Source organism: Aulonocara sp. 'chitande type north' Nkhata Bay, linkage group LG14 (genome assembly GCF_057382095.1).
Source record: "Aulonocara sp. 'chitande type north' Nkhata Bay isolate Kocher_YH1m ecotype deep benthic linkage group LG14, A_spYH_male_GT1.1, whole genome shotgun sequence".
In the NCBI taxonomy this organism is placed as follows: Eukaryota; Metazoa; Chordata; class Actinopteri; order Cichliformes; family Cichlidae; genus Aulonocara; species Aulonocara sp. 'chitande type north' Nkhata Bay.
Window position 1 is genome coordinate 42,152,652 of NC_141357.1, and position 20,374 is coordinate 42,173,025.

Genomic DNA, 20,374 nt, shown 5'->3' on the forward strand with positions numbered 1-20,374 from the left:
CAACCTGACTTCATCAGGCTCTGAACAGGAAGCAGAGTACAGAAAAAGGTCAAACGTTGCTGCTGATTCTGCGTTTGTGATTATTTATTTCTCTTTGACTCCGTTTACCTGCTGAACTCTGATTTCTCTCACTGATTCCTGAGGAGAAAATCAGAGAAGAGCCATTGATAAAAGTAATGCGTTACTGTAATCCGATTACTTTTTTGAAGTAATGAGCAATGTAAGGGATTACTATTGCAAACAAGTAATTAGATTACTGTTACTTTCGCATAAGCACGCTGCGTTACTGCGTTACTAAACCGTGATCAACAATGGATAATATGGAGCGATGGAGAGAGTATATGGAATCAGAACGATGCCACCTTGAAACGAAACCGAAAAATGGATTGAAACCGAAAAAAAATATTGTAACTGAAATAAATGTACTGAAAAATCTTGTATTGAAACCGAAAAAAAAATTGATAGTGAAAAACAATTAATTGAAACTGTAATTTTTTTGTTTTCGCTTACAATTTTTTTTTGTTTTCGGTTTCAATCCACTTTTCGGTTTCACTCTGCTGGCACTGTTTTGGCGTACGGGGGCGCGCTGGGGGGCGGGGATTCCGACCCGCATGTATTTGCATATATTATAATGCTGACCAATGACTGGAGAAAACACTGACGACGCGGCTGCGGTCACGGACAAACTCGCACGTGTCTGTTCGGGAATGGCAGATGCCGAGAGGTCCAGCGTTTACATTACCGACTATTTCAAAGTGACAGCCTGAGGTGTTCTTCAGTAAATTGGACTACCGGACAGGAGGACCTGAGGCCCCACCGCATTATTTTTGGTAAGTTAAATGTGTTTGTAAGCTAATCCGTAATTTAGGTCCTTAGCTAGCTACCTAAGGACCTAGCTAGCTAAAATGAGCACTCGGCTGTCGGGGAAACATGTTTTGTAAAGTTCGTTTAGCTACCCCGTGCAGGTGAATGAATTTACCCTGACTAAAGAAATCAAGAGAAACGCACCGGGCTGCTCAGTGACTAACCACGGTTACTGTACTTTTATTATGAGTATTATACTGTAAGAGCAACGGGCTGGACTCTGCTTCTGCTCCTGTGCAGAGCTGATTATTAAATATGTGCAAACAGCAGCATGTTTTCTGTCGCTTTCCACATGTGGAAGGACATTAAAGCCAACTTTTAAATTCCCCTCATTGGTCAATAGCTACGGATTAAATAGCAAAGCCCGATACTTATGTACTGAAACCAACTACTTCCGCTTGTCAGCTTAACTTAAAATGTTACATTTTTCCCCTGATTATTTTTTGTTTGTTTTTTTTACTGTTTGTTACAAATATTCAGGTTAAACTGTCCAAATTATTTTTAATGAGTTATGTTCACAAAGTCACATGTGCAGTACTCTGTACAGCTTGCATCTTTAGGACAAATAATTTGAAACGTTAATATTTCTTGTTCAATACTGAGCTGATAACACCTCTGTATGTTGTGACCAGGATGCAGCAGCAGACTGAACCTCGACTGAAACCTGCTCCATCATCTCTTTGCAGATGTCCATTTATAAAGCATCAACAACTCAAAGGTAAACATGATATTAGAAAATGTGTTAGTAAAGCCTTTAAAACAAATAAAAAAATAAACAGCTGTCGGCAGAACTGTAGGACTGAACAACTTCAGATCCCGAGTGTGTGAGGACGGAGAAGGATCAGCTGTATTTCAGATTTGAGATAAACTTTATATTTCAGTTTGTGATGATTCTGTTTGTGATTACAGGAGCCGTCCTCAAATTCAGACCTCAGCACCACCCAGTGACAGCACACAGATCATCCTATATCTTCAATCTTTGTAGTAACTCCAAAATTAACTGAAGAAAACAGTACAAAGGTTAAAGTACCACATGTGCTGTCAGTGAAAGCTGCAGCTGTTTTATTGATAAATTTAAAGACAAAAAGTCAAAAGGATTAATCACCCCTGTAACTGTGTCACTATACATCAGCATTAACAGGACCTCAGTTTGGTGTTTCAGAAAACTGCTGATCTCAGACCTGCACAACTTCTGTTTTAAACACTGAATGTACTCAGCTACATGAAGAGCACATGATGTTTTCTCTGACACAATTAAATAAAACCTGATTAAAGTCAAAGGTTGTTACTTGTATTTGAACTAAAAACTTGTGATCTGGAATTCTTTCACTGTTTTTGACAATAGTGTTATTTATCATAAAGTAATTCAGAGTCATTCATACCAGAGTAACCAGAGAGCACAACATATATTTAACTTTCTACAGGACTTAAAGCTATTACTATAGCTTATAGCTATTACTTACCTGCACTACTGTATAGTTCTGTGTAAATAATCATTCTGTACATATGATGATTTTTAATACTACAACTGTTTATAATTTGCATAGTTCACATTTCTGTATAACTATATCTCAGATTCTGTAGTTTCTCATATTTATATCCTGTACATAGCTTGTACTCACTACAGCCTGTACATACTTATAGTTATAGAATATTCACAACATACTTCATACCGTGTACATTATAACATACCATAATAGACCCATTTCTGTAATATACTTACATATCTATACTATTGCTAATATATATTGTAATATATCTATATCATGGCTAAAGCACTTCTGGATGGATGTAAACTGCATTTCGTTGCCCTGTACCTGTGCAATGACAACAAAGTTGAATTCTATTCTATTATGTAAAAGTCCAGACCCTCTGAGGATTATCTGAGTACTTCTAACATTACACAAAACAAAGGTCTCCATCAGTGTTCATGAAATGCTGGGTTTATCCTTCTTGTGAGGGAGCTGCTGGTGAAGATCACGAGCCCTGCTTGATCCTGGCGACGAGTTTCAGTCTTCCTGGTGTTTCTGAAATGATGCCTCTCACTGTGGGTCAACAGAACTTCTGGCACAGGACAGCTGTAATGAAAGAAATTGAAGTTTTGGAAATGACCTATATGTGAGAAGCAGATTTTGTATTTACTTTTCTTTTGCCAATCAAGATAAAGTATAATTTTCACCATACAATTACTAACCTTGTCATCTCCTGCACTGTCTGTTTTGGGCTCTGGGCTCGTCCTTCCCAGCGCTCATGAGACTGCTTTGCTGCACTGTGGTATGAGGTGCTAACCTGTTGACAGTGTTGGGAAGGTTAATTTTAAAATGTATTCCACCAAAGATTATAGAAGTAATGTATTCTGAATACTTTACAACTACATGAATGCACTATTGCTGTGTGATTTATTACTATTACTGAAGGCTACTCTCCACACCAACACCAACTAGATGTTAAAATCTTAATATAAATGAGTAACAGTAGGTGGACATTGGGTAAGGCTGCAGCGATCTCGTGTAGAAAACTATTCAGCGCGTATATAAAACAGGTCAGCGGCTCCGAGCCGTAGTAAAGGGACCTCTGACTAATACGTCCGGTTCGTGTCGGGCTCATAGCTGAAAACTAGCTTTACTTTGTTGTCTGGGTTAAGTTTGCTAGCGAGAGACAGAGAGAGGCGTTGAAAGGCTGCTTATTGTTTCGGAGGAAAACACGAACACGGTGTACAGTCGAGTCTTAACAGCTTACTTACAGCTGGGCTCGTCAGGCTCTCTTTTTGGCTTTAGTGGTTATTATTATATTTACATGCTTCCAGCTCCCGTTTCTGCTCCTTTCTCTCCCTCCTCGCTCACAGACACATAACGGGTATGGCAGTCCATTCTCCCTGCAGCACGGACTACACTGCCCATGAGGCTACATTGTTTAGGGCGATGCCTGTAACACTCTGCTATTACCTTCATATTAAATAATTTTTGTATAATAATTTTTAGAGGCTCTTATTGTGTGTTTTGTTTGGGTTTCCACCGGCGTGGAATTACCAAAAAATAGAGAGACCATAGCCTAACATATGAAACAGGTAAACACCGCCATGTAATCCATTTATTTCAACAAACTGTATTCTCAATATCACCTATTGAACAGTAACTGTAACGGATACATTTACTCATATTTTGTATTTTAAATACGTAACGCCGGTGCATGTATTATGTTACTGCCCAACACTGCCTGTTGAGATCCGCTCCTAGAACACTGGCCTCCAACTCCTGAAGAGACACGGGTGTCCCTAAATTTAGCAAATATTAGCTTCAGGCTAGCTTGCTACGACGAATAGGCTAATACCAGCATTTTACCACAACTTCACCAGATGTAGCTAAAAAAACTAAACTAATGTCCAGCCCAGTGGGACAGCAAGAAAAGATGACAAAAAATGATTACTTACTTGCGGTTTGGAGGTTCAAGCTGAAATTGAAGCAGCCATTGAAAGACGGGAAGAGAGAAAGATGGCAGCTTGGTCAGCACTGATGGCCTCTATCATATATGGAAATACATGCGGGCCGGAAACCCCGCCCCCCCCCCCCCCCCCCCCCCCCCCAGCGCGCCCCGGACGCCAAAACAGTGCCAGCAGAGTGAAACTGAAAAATGGATTGAAACCGAAAAAAAAAAATTGTAAGCGAAAACAAAAAAATTAGTTTCAATTAATTGTTTTTCACTATCAATTTTTTTTTCGGTTTCAATACAAGATTTTTCAGTACATTTATTTCAGTTACAATATTTTTTTTCGGTTTCAATCCATTTTTCGGTTTCGTTTCAAGGTGGCATCGTTCTGATTCCATAAGAGTACGGCTGTGCAGCGTTTAAAGCTTGGAAGTACTCACATTACTTTGAGTTTGACCCTGTAAAAGTGACACAAACATTAGCGTCCGCTGTTCCCTGCGTGGGAAGAAAACTTCTTTTTACAGCGAAAACCCCCTAAACATCCGAGCAAGCACCGAGTAGCTGCCAGGGAGAAGGATCCAGCTTCTATGCAAGGGGAGGGAGGGTCTAACAAATGCTGTGCCTTTAAAGTTATGTTTTTATTATACTTGTTATACATTCCAGCCACCCATGTCTATGAACTATATAAGAAAAATGTGGAAACTTCTTCACAAATAAAATTTTAACCGTTAGACAAAAAAGGACTCATAAATCATCTCACGTAATCAACGAGAGCGTGATGTAGACACAGTCTGCAGCTCTCGCTGAAACCTCCGGCACATTCTCACTCACAGAAACACATCTTTGGCAGTGATGCACAAGCTAACCACACAAGGTAAACATGCCCACAGCACAGAAAGGAAGTGTCATGAGACGTTCTCACACCTCCAGTTTTTTCTTACATTTAGTTTGGTGCTCCTCACATACTTAAATAATCAGGCCCCATCTGATCTCAATGACCTTGTAGTACCATATCACCCTATTAGAGCACTTCGCTCTCGCTCTGCAGGCCTACTTGTTGTTCCTAGAGTATTTAAAAGTAGAATGGGAGGCAGAGCCTTCAGTTTTCAGGCCCCTCTTCTGTGGAACCAGCTTCCAGTTTGGATTCAGGAGACAGACACTATCTCTACTTTCAAGATTAGGCTTCAAACTTTCCTTTTTGCTAAAGCATATAGTTAGGGCTGGACCAGGTAACCCTGAATCCTCCCTTAGTTATGCTGCAATAGGTGTAAGCTGCTGGGGATTCCCATGATGCATTGAGTTTTTCCTTTCCAGTCACCTTTCTCACTCACTATGTGTTAACAGACCTCTTGTAACAGCAGTCTGGCGAGGAAGGAGCGACTAGCAGGTCCAGCAAGCGTGTGGTGTGGGGGTTAGCTGAATAACCCGAAGCCAGTCGGTTAAATCGAACAACAGACCTTTATTCATTATCAGCAACATAAGACCATACAAGCCAGATCTCCACGGCTCTACTCTGTCCGTACATACATGTGCGGGGTTCGGCGCCAGGCCGTTACAACAGTAAGGTGTTTCCTCGGAGACTGGAACATGAGCAGCATGGAATGGCTGCCGCTAACAACACCACACCCACTAGGAGACTCCAACAACTACTACAATAGTAGGGCAACCCCCCCTAGTGGTGCTATAACCCAAAAGGGTTGTTACGCTCTCTGCACTGAATCATATCTGTTATTAACCTCTGTCTCTCTTCCACAGCATGTCTTTATCCTGTCTTCCTTCTCTCACCCCAACCGGTCGCAGCAGATGGCCCCGCCCCTCCCTGAGCCTGGTTCTGCCGGAGGTTTCTTCCTGTTAAAAGGGAGTTTTTCCTTCCCACTGTTGCCAAAGTGCTGCTCATAGGGGGTGATGTGATTGCTGGGTTTCTCTGTGTGTGTTATTGTAGGGTTGACCTTACAATATGAAGCGCCTTGAGGCGACTGTTGTTGTGATTTAGAGCTGTATAAATAAACTTGAATCTTTTCTGTGTCCGCTCCGTTCATCTTAGCATTTGTGTTTTCACTTCGTGTTTTTGTTGAATAGTGAGGCAGCACGTAGACTGGAGAGACTTGAGTTCAGTGACGTAAACACTGGTCTTTTATTTGAGTGGGAGTATCCTGTCAGAGTGTGTGCAGGATTTCAAACTACTGTGTGGTTTCGAGCTTGAAGAAATTAAAAGTTGATGATGTGTTGACTGTTTTAAACTTGGGCGTTTTCTCTTTTTCTTTCCTTCGATGTGATTTTCATTTACGCTCTAAATAAAGCTCACAGCCCATCTTTTAACAGATTTAACTGAACATCTTCCATCCATCCATACTCTGTCATTTATCCAGTTCAGGGTCAATGCGGGGGTGGAGCCTATCGCAGCTACCATAGGGCAAGAGGCGGGGTACATCCTGGACAGGTCACCAGCCTGGCGCAGGGCTAACACAGAGAGACAGACAACTGTTCGCACTCACATTCACACCGATGGGCAATTTAGAATCACCCATTAACCTAACCCCACTAACTGCATGTCTGTGGACTGTGGGAGGAAGGGAGGGAACCCACGCAGCACTGTGCATCTTCTTTATGTGGGTTGTCCAGAATAGCTCAGGATAACAACTACCTCTAAACCTGGACGTTAACATATGCATTCACATTTTTCTCAAAGCATTAAAGAGGAAGCTTTAATCAGTAAATCTAAATATTTACTGCATCTCGTGTTGTTAAAGCCGAGTCCTACCTGAGCTCCACAGCAGCAGCAGCAGCAACAGGTGATCCATGTCCAGGCCAACGTGTCTTTGATCTGATCGTCACATGTGCCGTGCTCGCCGTATATCTGCAACAGGAAGAGGGGGAGCTTCACTCCTCTCTCTCTATGTTAGACAATTGTGGATTAATATGGTTGTCATTGTGCAGGGAGGCCAAGATGAGCAGATTTGTTTTCAGCTTTTAGTCGTTTTCCATTGCAAGCGTTTGGCTTTTAGATTTAGCACGAAAACCTTTGTTTTTACACCTGGTTGGTTGAAAGGTTGCGCCATGTATGGTGTAGCAGGAAATGTCACACACATGCACACACACACACACACGCACACGTACACACACACTTACATGTGAGTGCATGAACTGTCATATGACTAATGAGATGTATGTGTAACTGCTGTGAGGGGAGGCTTGAGTACAGAGTTGGCTGAGATCAGAGCTTACGAATCGAAGACCCTGTCCGGGCTCCCCTTGCAAGTAAAAACTTGAAGCGCTTTGTGTTTTGCTTTGTTCACAGTCGGACGGTCTCAGAGTCAGCAGCGTCTCTGTAAGACCCCACACTCTATTTGGCAGTTTTGGTTACGCAGAGAACCATCTTTCAGTTTAAAAACTATATTTCTATCTGTAAGCTCGGTTATTTCTGCCTCGGTGTCAAATACGAACATCTGAGGGACTCATCATCTGTTAGCCTGAGTGAAAATCCAGCTCTGTTGAAGTGCCACGGACACCCAGAGAAACTGTGTCAACAGCGGTTTTATTCCATATTCATCCAGCCTGTTTTAAGCGTGGACACTGAAGCCTGCAGAGGCTTTGATGGTGCCCTCATCTCTGAGCACTGGTCACCTGATCCTGGGGTAAATTTGCTGGGACGTCCACTGCAGAGAAGATTCACAGTCATCTTGAATGTTTTCCTCTTGTTAATTCGTGTTAGTTTCTCAGACAGGGCTTGGGGTGGTTGCCTCTTGCTTTCGGGATTGGTGGGGGTCTGAAAGTGAGAGACTAGTTGAGGCTGGTTATCTTGCACCTTTGGGGTCACCTGTGGCATCTGGGTTGTGTTGGTCAGTGCCCTGCTTGGGATTCGGGTTGGTTCGTTGTGCCTTGGCTTCTGCGGTGTGCCGGGCCCTTCTCTCTGGGTGCCCTTACTATGTCTGTGGGACTGGGACGTGCTGACTGGCTCTCCGTGGGGGCTTTGGACACTGGCGCAGACTTTCATGCATGTTTATCACACGGCACCCTGGTGCTCAGCTTCATGGTCTTTGCTACATGTCATTACCAGATGTGCAGCAGATGTGGGCGTCTGTCAGTGAGGTATAACCTGCATCCTGCAGGTTCAGAGGGTCGAGGCTTTATTCTTCACTTTATAAAACGTTTTTCTCCATTAAAGTTGAAGTTGGGACTTTGTGTTCTTGATGTTTGCATTTCTGGAAAATGAAGCGGCAAACTTTGATCTGATATAAAACAGCTGCGCGTTAGAGGTGAGAGATGTGTGGTTGTGTTTCCATGACGAACAGGATGGACCGAGCGGGTCTTATCAGATTCATGCCGGCAGCTTCCTCTCATCGTTTCTGCTGTACGTGAAAACACACACTGAGTTACAGCTGCTGCCTATCATTATGTTAACTGCACAAAAAGCTCTTCCTCACATGTCAATGGGTTTTTTTGGACACCACTCAGACAGCCAGCAATTCAAGGAGAACGTGCGGCTCAACATGTCACTCCTGGTCTGATTGGGGAGGGAACCAGAGAAAACGTGGAACTGGGTGTTAACAGACCTCTCTGCATTGAATCATACCTGTTATTAACCTCTGTCTCTCTTCCACAGCATGTCTTTATCCTGTCTTCCTTCTCTCACCTCAACCAATCACAGCAGATGGCCCCGCCCCTCCCTGAGCCTGGTTCTGCCGGAGGTTTTTTCCTGTTAAAAGGGAGTTTTTCCTTCCCACTGTCGCCAAAGTGCTGCTCATAGGCGGTCATATGATTGTTGGGGTTGTTTGGTCTCTTCCTTACAATATAAAGTACCTGGTGATGGATGCTGTTATTTGGCGATAAATGAATACAATCAAGTTAAGTCAGCTTTATTTATATCGCAAACTTAAAAGACATCAAGTGTCAGCAAAAGAAAGAAGTAAAATAAATGAGGTAAAAAAAAAAAAAACTATTACAAAACGTGCATATATATATATACACAGAGACAAACAGCCCCTTACAGTTGTTGCCCGTTGCTTGAACACTATAAAGCCATGCTTAGACTAAAGTAACACAACTTGAAGCTTTTGTTACCATCCCTCAAACACATGTACCCCTACCTTAAACAAAAGCGCTCCACTTCGTTCACAAAATGAATTTTCGTTCACAAAATGAGTGCCATTTGGAAAACACATGTATCCAAAATACAAAACACATCAGGTAATTGCAACCACTCAATACACACCTGAAGGCACTTACTTGCAAAACTGAACACCAATTAGCCAACTACAAAAAGCCCTCAGTTTAGTCAATTGAAGAACTTTGCAAGCATGGATGGAGGGAGAGGAGGAGGAGGAGGTCGTCGAAGAGGCCATGCACAGACCCATATTTCTGATGATATAAGAGCAACTTTGGTGGACCATGTCATCAACCACGGCCTGACTATGAGGGAAGCTGGGCAGAGAGTCCACCCACATCTAAGCTGCTTCACAGTGGCATCTGTAATAAGAACATTCAGACTAGAAAGCAGGTCTGTCTTCACCTCTCTGCCTTCTGCTCTACTCAGATGGTTTTCATAGTACTGTTCTACAGTATATCACCATATCAAGTGTGCAGGGTACTGCAGGGTGCTAATGCTGCTTTTGCAGCCAAAGTGGTAGTTTCTGTGAAACATAGCATGATTACTTATTTTGAAGTACAGTGTTGTACAGTGGATGATACAGTATATACAGTAAAGTAAGCAAAGCCATGACAGTATGTGGTTGTATTTCTCTAGAATGACTCGAAGACCTTCTGGGGCAGGACGCCAACGCCTGTTCACACAACAGCAGGAACTTGCCGTTGTGGACCTAGTGAGGGCAGACAATGCCATCCGTCTCCACCAGCTACGAAAGCAAATACTTGCAGACAGGCGAGTGTTCAGCAACATAAACCATGTGAGCATCACCACCATCAGACGCATCTTGGGAAAACTCAGTACTACATGGATCCATCCTGAGAGCTACACAGGTACCTGTGTGATGGGTGAGGGTTCTGTATGTGTAGCGCTGTAGTGCAGTAATATGTTCTCTTTGTTTTACAGAGAATCTCGGCCATGGATGGAGCTGCACAGCCTCATGAATTCATTTTCATTGATGAAGCTGGATTCGACCTGAGCAAAACAAGATGACGGGGTCGTAATGTAACTGGCCAAAGGGCAATTGTGCACGTCCCAGGGCAGCGCGGGGGAAATATCACATTGTTTCTGCAGCATCATGCAAAACTAGGTCCATACAATAGCCAACATATACTCACATTTCTAGATGCTCTCCATGATATAGTTGTACAGAACAGACCAGATCAGCCCAGGTTTGTGGTGATATGGGATCATGTCAGTTTCCATCGGGCTGCTCTGGTCCAGGCCTGGTTCTCCAACCACAGCCAACTTGAAGTGGTATACTTGCCCCCTTACTCACCATTTTTACAGTTTTTTTCTGAATGCTTAAACCCTAACTGTGATTCCTGTAGCACAATCTCTAAAACTATTCAGACTTATAGCAAAACCACTCACTGAGTTTGCAAAACTAAAAGCACAAAAACTGCTTTGCACTCAGTTTGCAAGTTTGTAACACACACTTTGCAAAACTGTAGGCACAATTCACTGCACAACACTCAATTACCAAATTTCCAACACACTCCTAGCAAAAGTATACACATGTATGGCTATCATTAACACTAATTTGCCAACTGTCTGGCACACTTTCACATGTGAAAGCTTTTTTAGATAATTAGTTCACTTTGCAATCAGCCTAAGCACTATAATACAGGTAAGCTGTGTGTGCGGAGTACAATGGAGGGAGCAGAAAGAGTGAGAAGTAGAGGAGGCCGAGGAAGAGGACGTGGAGGTGAAGAAGTAGGATGAAGAGGACGACAAGGACAAGGAGGAGCAAGAGGAAGACGAGGAGGGGGGAGAGGAAGGGTAGGAAGAGTAAGAAATAGAATTGCTGATGACATCAGAGCTACAATAGTGGACCATGTAATCAACCGTGGAATGACCCTGAGGGTAGCTGGCCAACGGGTCCAGCCTAACTCGAGCCGCTACACTGTAGCAAGCACCATAAGGACATCTTGAAATGAGAATCGGTGAGTACAGTCACTTCGCACAAAGATCTGTAGCACTGCCATATGCCAATGAGAAACACACCAATACCATTGATGTAGAAATACTGAAATTGTTACTTTACAGAATTGCTAGATGACCAGATGCTGGGGCAGAGGAAGCATGTTCACTGCAGACCAAGTAACCCATATAGTCATTATGGCGATTGCAAATAATCCTATACTTGGAAATAAACACTTGTGTTTGTTTTGATGTGTTTCAAGTACACCAGTACTTGAAGTTTGGATCCCTCCATGCTTATGGATCTATGACAGAAGTATGAGCTCAAACTGACATAGCCTACCTTGTGCACAGAGAAAGCAAAAGCCAGATGTGTTTTGTATTCATACCATCAGTGTGCAGTTGGCGCATTGTGTGCTTAGTAGATGATGGCTTGTGTGTACTGTTTGATACGGAAACACCATTTTTACGAAGGTGTGGAGAGTTAATCTAGCTGTGTTTGCTTTTGCAAGAGAACTACAATGTTTTGATGATTGGGTGACAGGTTTTCTTATTTGTGTGAAGAGTTTTGCAAAATTAGCCAATAGTTACAAAAAATGTGCTTAAGCAATCAGAAGAAACTGTAAACCCTATAGAGGAATTTGTTCGGCTTGGAGACGGCGTGTATATGACCACATGCCCGCATGCCTCTTCTGCAGGCAATGGAACAGGCCTGCGGCGACAGTCAGGTGACAGCAATCCATGGATGGTTTCGACATGCAAGAGGATATTTTCCCCGGTGCCCAGCGGGAGAAGACACTGCTTGCGATGTCGATGAGGTCCTGTGGCCAGACCCCAACAGACGGTGGGATCCATGAGCCCACGTATGCACAATTGTCATGATTTTTTGTGTTTACAGTATTGTCAAGAGATTTATTCTAAATGACACTGTTCAGCTGAGAGTCTAAGAGTGAAGACACACACACACGCTGCAGGTTTTACATGCAAGGGCAGTCACAGAGCGCTCACACGAGAGTGGGGGCCCTGTGATCAGCGCTCTGTTCTTGCACTAGTCTTTATATACAAAAATAATACAGCAGTGAATACGTCTGTTCATAGACGGAGGAATGTTAGTGCGTATGCAGGTGTATCTGTGTGTGTGATTCTGAAGGACGCGGCCCCTCTTCCTGGTAGGGAGCGAAGAGAAGAGTGTCCAGCTCTCCTCTTCCTGCTACGGAGTGAAACTGCTTGTTAAGCTCTCATCTAGCAGGTACTGCTCCTTCCCTGCATTTAGGTTTTGACAGCAGAGTTTCAGTTTGGCACAGATGTGAACGGTATATTTCCCAGTGTTGTGTCATGTTTACTTGTGTTTAGAGTTTTGGCACAATGAGCGAAGTTTTGCAAAATGTGTTCAAGCAACGGGCAAAAACTGTAAATACAAGTAGCGCAGACTCACACTTTATAATGGTTATAATGGTAAAATCTCTGGGTCAAAGGGAGTCTGAACAAAATGTCCTGAAGTAGATGTTTGAATCAGTAGTAGGATAATACGAACATGATTTAATCTTTTTAAACAACAGATATTTTTCCTGTAAAAATTTGAACACGACAGTTGATCTTCAAATTTCCAAAGAGGAAGAATTTTTAAAAGAGGGAAGACTGGTCTCAGAGCAGCGTTGGAGAAAACCCCGTCACCTCTCGATTATAACTGGGAGAGTGGATCCAGTAAAAGCATCTGAAATTCAATCAAATTGAATTTATTGGGCATGGAGCTCAGAAAATCCTGAGAGATGTATTGATATATTTATGATTCAGGTATTTTAATTTAGGTAAGAAAACTACTGAATCATTCCAGTCTGACTGCTTAAAAGCAGCTTCCTACATTAACTTTGACATAAACCCGTCTGTGATCATCTGTTAAAGCAGCCGACTCTGGTTGTGAAACGAGAATCACAATAACTGATCATTTAATTTATTTTTTACCCAAAAACAAAGAAACATTGCATTTAAATGAGGTTTCATCAGACTTACATTTGAAACGGAATAAAGAAATAGTGCCAAAATGTTCGAATTAAGTTTTAATTAAAAGTAATATTAATTAAGTATCAATCAAACCAGATGGGGACATCTTTGACCCCTGAGGACCACAGCTGTGTGGAAATCAGGAGGACATTATGAGGGTTAAGTCGCCATCTTCCATGTGTTATATTCTTTCAATCTGTCTCTCAGTGTCAAGTTTGCATCTTTGTGATTTGTCTCCTGTTTTATTTTGATAGTCCCAGTCCTATGTCACTGTTTTCAGTTTTACTTCCCCCTGTCTCGTTAGCCCTAATTTCTCCCAGCTGTGCCTCCCTCCTGTTTCCCATTCGCTGATTAGGTCTCTGTGTATTTAAGCCAGGGGTGGGCAACTCCAGACCTGCAGGGTTGGTGTCCTGCCGGTTTTAAATGGATCCTTGAACCAACACAGCAGTAGTGATGGGCAGATGAAGCGCCATGAAGCACTGAAGCTTTTCTTCCAGTTGGTTCATCCCAGCGCAAAGCTTCTTGAAGCTTCATTTGCTCTAGCAGGACACCTACTGGACGTAAAAATAATAGCTGGCATGAATTTGAAGAGTGTGGCCTTTTGCACACAGCCTGTAAATGTCAACAACAAAAGGAGTGTGTAAAACATGTATATTGTAGTGATGCAGTATACTGTGTATATTTATAGTGGCAGTATGGGAAATGATTATTTGGAAATGCTTGAAATGGAAATGATCATTTACTGTGAGGTGAGGTGTGGTTGGGGTGTGGACAGTAGTTGTGCTTTTGTAACGTTGAGGTATGGACAGCTACACACTGAGGCTTTGAGCCTCAGTCCTGCCTGTTCACATTTTATTCTGTAAAAACTAAATTTTCACTGCTTTTATAACCTTTAGTGGGGAGAACATAGCTAGGATTTAATGATTTAACAAATCTTTTGAATCCTTTGTCCTCCACAATGCTAAATGGCTGGGAGTCCTCAATCACCATGGTAACCAGGTCTTCATCTATTGGAGATTGTTCTCCTGAGGAAAGACAATAAAGACAAAGCACAAATATAAATATCACACACGTAACTTATTACTGTTGTGTTGGGCTCTTTTAATAAAACTCCTCGTTTAGGCGATAACGTGGAACACCACCATCTTTATTTCCAGCTTACTCTCCCTATCAAAACATAGCATCACTTCCTGTCTAGAAGGGTAAGTACTGCCGCCTAGTGGCGCATGATATTCACCAATATAGATTACACCACATCCCCCTTACTGAAGTTAGACTGGTACATTCTTTTGTTCTTCAAACAAAACATAACTGCATATAGTTTTTTCAATACAGGCATACCCCAACATTTCAGGAAACATAAAGTCAGTATTGTCATAAACACTTTTTCTTTTCAACCTGTAACAGAATAAACATTTTTTCCCTTCAACATGCTACCCTCAAAACCACAACTCAGCATTTGAAACACACTTTTCTGTTTTCAAACAATCAGCTTCACAGATCAAGTCTTTTCGGTTTAATCACCTCCCTACCCGACCGGGTTCTAATCACACCTGGTGTATGGGGTGCGCTTGGCTCAGAAACTGTCTCGGTAGGAGTAGCTTGAATCTGTGTGGCTTCGGTTTGAGCCTCTGTTTGTGGGATCGGCACAAGATGACTGCGGTTCCTTCTAATTGTCCCTTGGGGCCCACTGATGACGTACGATCGTGGAGTCGGGTGGACTGCTGTCACTGTGCCCTGTGCTCTTGCATCCGTGATCCAGACTGGTTGTCCTGGCAACAGTTTATCCAGTTCTCTTGTTCTATGTCTCTTGTTAAAACTTTCGGTTTGTCTCAGCCGTTTCTCTCTCTCCGAACAACTAACCTGCTGAAAATCAGGCAGACAGGGCTGTAAGGTTTCAGGAAGCATTGGCAAGGTAGTACGAAGCCTGCGCCCCATGAGAAGTTGAGCCGGGCTGTAGCCATTTGCCAGTGCTGTTGTTCTGTATGCCAGCAACGCCTTGTATGGATCGCTAGCTTTTTTGAGGAGATTCTTGACGGTCTGGACGCCTCTCTCCGCTTCGCCGTTGCTCTGCGGGTACCTGGGACTACTGGTAACATGCTCAAAGCAGTAGTCCTTTGCAAAGTCTCTCATTTCTTGACATGCAAATTGTGGCCCATTATCAGTGATCAATACTTCCGGTATGCCATGGCGTGCAAATATTGACTTTAAATGCACAATCACATTGGCTGAACGAGTTGGACTGAGTTGAGCAATCTCGACATATCTCGAGAAGTAATCCACTACTAACAGATAGTTTTTGTCTTTTAGTGTGAACAGATCAGCTCCTAAGTTCTGCCATGGCCTCTCAGGTAAACGTGTGGGCATAAGAGGTTCCCTCACATTAACTCTCTCCTGAATGCACAGCCTGCACTTAAGGACAAGTTCACCGATCTGGTTACTCAGGCCTGGCCACCACACTGCTTGTCGCGCACGTTCTCTACACTTGACTACTCCTTGGTGTCCCTCGTGTATTTTGTCCAGAACTGCGTTTCGCATGTTTGCAGGTATGACCAACCTTGTACCTCTCAGTAGTAGTCCATTGTGTACACTCAAAACTGCTCTTTCCGACCAGTAGTGCTTTACCACTCCCTGCAGCTGGTTCCTGTCCGGCCAGCCCTCTGCACAGTACTTCATGACTTGCGAACAGACGCTGTCAGACTGCAGCTGCTCACGGAGATCTGAAAGGTATTTGCTGCTAGTAGGAAGGCCCTCCAGCACTGTGTCAACGTAGATATCAGTGTCCTCCATAAGGTCATTGTCTCTGGGAATCACGTTGCCTGCCAATGGCAACCGTGACAGCGTGTCAGCTGTGGTGAGGCTTTTGCCTGGAATGTGCATTATAGTGTAAGAATACCTCATCAGGCGCATGCGGAATCTCTGTATCCGCGGTGGAAGCAAATCCAGGGCTTGTCCTCCGAGTAGGCTCACTAGTGGCTTATGGTCGGTCTCAAGCTCAAAGTGTAGCCCTAGAATAAAGTCACTGAATCTTTCACAGGCCCAGGTGAGCGCCAGCGCTTCTTTTTCCAGCTGAGCGTAGCGCTGCTCTGTGGCTGTCAATGATCGCGAGGCATACGCGACAGGTGACCACACGTCATTGTCTTTCTGTAGTAAGACTGCCCCCAACCCGTATGAAGAGGCATCTGCTGAGATCTTCTGGGGTTTGTTTGGGTTGTAGAGCTGTAGCACTGGTGCAGATGACAGTTCTTGTTTTAAACTGTTAAAGGCGTTTTGTTGCTCATGCCCCCAGTACCACATGTTTTTGGTTGAAAGCAAGTCTCTCAGTGGTTTGTCTTTCTCAGAAAGGTTTGGGATGAATTTCCCCAGCTGGTTCACCATTCCTAAGAAGCTCCTAAGCTCACTCACAGTGCTTGGCTCTTTCATCTTCTGCACCGCGCTAGTTTTGTCAGGGTCAGGGCTCATGCCTTCAGATGACACAATTAATCCTAAGAATTTCACTGCTCTTCTGCCAAACTCACATTTTGACATGTTCAGGGTGACGCCTGCCTTCTCTGCACGGTCGAGGACAGCGTGGAGTCTCATGTCGTGCTCCTCTCTCGTAGATCCCCAGACCAGGATGTCGTCCATGTGGCATACGACTCCCGCGAGGCCGGCTGTCACTTCTGTCACCATCATGTTTTGGAAATGCTCTGGTGCACTGGAAATACCAAATGGCAAACGGTTGAAATGGTACCTCCCAAATGGCGTAATAAACGTGGTGAGGAGAGCAGATTCTTTGGACAGCGGTATTTGCCAAAAGCCCATGTTAGCATCGAGCTTGGAGAAATACTGCGCCCCTGTGAGCATGCCTAGTGTTTGGTCGACAGAGGGAAGAATATATCTTTCGCGGCACACCGACCCATTTAAAGGTGTCATGTCCACGCAGATGCGGACTGTCTCTTTGTCCTTTTTAGGGGCTACGACCATGCCGCAACACCAGTCTGTGGGCTCCTCCACACGACTGATCACCCCCAACTGTTCCATCCTCTGTAGCTCTGCTTTGACTTTGCCCAGTAGTGGGAGCGGAACACGCCTGGGCACTTTCAGTGAATAAGGTTTAGCGTCGGGCTTCAGCTTAATCGTGTACGGTTTTTGAACAAGCCCGAGCCCATCCCATAGCTTCGGGTACACTTTCCTCACCGTCTCAAGGTCAATATTGTCCATTTGGGCAATTAATTTCAGTCTCACAGAAGCTGTCCTGCTTAAGAGAGCTACACGCAGGTTTCTGACTACGTAGATAGTCTCTGCAGTGCTCCTGTCACTGTAGGAAATGTCCTCCTTTGTGGACCCAAGCACGGTCAGTGCTGCACCTCCTGGTCCATACAGTGGCTTTTCAGCTTTTTGCAGGTGCTCATTTGGCTGCTTAATGTCTTTGAATGTCTCTTCTGAGATAGCTGTGACATCTGCCCCCGAGTCTAATTTGAAGGTCATGCTTTTGCCTCTCACGCAGATGTTAGCAAGCCACGGGTCTTCTCCTGAATCCAGTTCACCCAGGAAGAGTCCATCTGCACAGTCTGCCACCTCATGCACAGCTGTAGACCTACAAACTCTCCCGTAGTGTCCACGTTTCCCGCAGTTGTGGCATTCTGCATTTTTAGCTGGGCACTGTGCTGCTGGGTGCATCTGTGTTTTTCCACATTTAAAACACGTTTTATTCTCTTGTTTTGTTATTTGTGGTTTTCGTGGCTTGAACTGCTTTTGCTCTCTGCTTCTGAATTTATTTGGCTGTGACTTTCTGACATGCACGGCATCCATGGCTGTTTTGCCTGTGCTGCTTTCGCCTCTGAGGTCAGTTTGCTGTCTTTTTATTTCCTCAGATTGTCTCGCCATTGTGATAGCTTTGGTTAGCGTCAAATCTTTGTTGAGCTGCATTCTCTCCGACAGTGATGAATCTTTAAGACCCACAACGAGCCTATCCCTCAAAAGTTCATCGTGGAGTTCACCATATTCACAGTTTTCAGCGAGAGCATATAGAGCTGTTATGAAGGAGTCAACTGTTTCCGCTGGCTGTTGTACTCGCTTATTAAACTTTGCTCTTTCATAAATCACATTCTTTCTGGGGACAAAATGTCTGTCAAATGCGTTTCTGACCGCATCGTACTGCTGGCGCTGCCCGTCTGTTAGGTCGAGTCCCCTTAGCACGTCGTCAGCCTCGTCTCCCATGCAGTATACTAATGTGTTCACTTGGTTAGCATCAGTTGAACCATTCAGATTACTTGCCATTCTGAAACGCTCGAAACGTCTGATCCACTTCTCCCATTCTTGGGGCTTTGTGAAGTCGAACGGTTCCGGTGGCTTGATGGTGAAAGTAGCCGCTGGTGGAGCTGCCGTAACCGGGCCAGGAGTCGCCGGTAGAGCTGCTGCTTGCTCCGTCATTTTCGTCGCTAGCCGTTCGCCAAGCTGACGTTTATTTTGTCCACTGTCTCTGTTCACCGCCTAGAGCGAGTGCACTTCTGACACCATGTTGTGTTGGGCTCTTTTAATAAAACTCCTCGTTTAGGCGATAACGTGGAACACCACCATCTTTATTTCCAGCTTACTCTCCCTATCAAAACATAGCATCACTTCCTGTCTAGAAGGGTAAGTACTGCCGCCTAGTGGCGCATGATATTCACCAATATAGATTACACCACAATTACAGCTGTATAATATTGTTATATCATTTAGTAACATTACAGCATGCTATATTATCATGGCATTTGATGGCTCACCTGGCCTTGCTCCATAATCGGTGTTCCTCTTATTCTCATGCAAAGCTCTGTAGTGCCTAAGCATGGATGAGGTGTTGTTGTTATATCCCAGCTCCCTGGCACATAGCAAACACTTCACCTTGTACAAAAGTCAAGACAGCTCAACATAAATTGTATTGCACCATCAGTATTATGAAAATACATCTTCTGTAGAAATTTACATACCTTGTTGGGAGGAATAAGATCAAAATGTTCCCACACAGGGGAGGACATCCTCCTCTTCTTAGCTGGCTCCATTCTCTCCTGACTTTCTCTCCTCACTCTCATAAACCTCCAAACTGTCTCCAAACTCTCACTAACAACTCTCCATCAAACACCCACATTTTGAATGAAGTCTGAGGGGTTATATCGCTGTCATATCTCGCGGCAAAGTTCATGAACCAGTCACGTGGTACAGCCGGGCAGCGAGGCTTCGGACGTCATCATTTTGGGTCCTTTTTCCTGCCTGCCTGCCACACAGCTTATCATGAGAGAAACATCACTGTGTCCCGGCAAATTGTGCCCCCTAGTGGTGATAACTAAAATACTGCTTCTCAGTTAACAATAATAATAATGCGATCAACACATTTTACAACTTGAGTACACATCTCAACGTTTAGCCGTTACAACGATGAATCCTGTCCCCACTTAGATCAGCGAGGACATAGTGTGATTGAACTGACGTCGATCAGCCTTCCCGTCTCTGTCACACATAACCTGTGTGTGTCTGACTTTTACTCTACATGTTGCAACATTTGGACACCATATAAAAGGTTAAAAACTAAGATTTGTATTCAGATCTTTACCTTAATACATCATAATGTGACAAAGACAGTCACAAATGAAAACACAACTCTGGATTTGGTTAAAACAACATCAAAGCCTTAACATAGACCCTGTAACCACAAAAACCATGACATCGGTAAATCCAGTTACCTATGCACATCTGTAAATGGAGTCTGAATCAGAAGTCACACCCTTAGATGGGGCACATCAGCTCATCTCCTTTAGTTCCTCTTACAGTGTTTCCACATGAGAACAGCGAGCAATAAAAAAGAAGAAGAAATCTGATTAAAGCTGTGGGCAGGAAAAGAAAGGCCAGAAAAAGAGAGCACGGCTTCCTCTCTTGTGACATTCAAGGTGTCTTCATATTATTATTGTTTCTTCATAAAAGGTTTTGACACTTTTTTTGTTTCCCTTAATACAAAAATAACCACAGTAACAAAAACAGGTGTTTTTAAAGATCAGA

General features: G+C 43.7%; 2 long non-coding RNA genes across 2 annotated transcripts; one reads left to right on the forward strand and one right to left on the reverse strand.

Moving 5' to 3' along the window:
• Window positions 1-583: 583 nt before the first annotated feature.
• LOC147315377 (uncharacterized) lies at window positions 584-2,647 on the forward strand. The gene is made up of 3 exons (XR_015124794.1): window positions 584-830; window positions 1,497-1,582; window positions 1,774-2,647. It is a non-coding gene; the product is annotated as an uncharacterized LOC147315377 (long non-coding RNA).
• Window positions 1,841-4,373, reverse strand: LOC147315378 (uncharacterized). Its single transcript, XR_015124793.1, has 3 exons — window positions 4,295-4,373; window positions 3,059-3,153; window positions 1,841-2,942 (listed from the first exon to the last, which is right to left on the reverse strand). It is a non-coding gene; the product is annotated as an uncharacterized LOC147315378 (long non-coding RNA).
• Window positions 4,374-20,374: the final 16,001 nt, after the last annotated feature.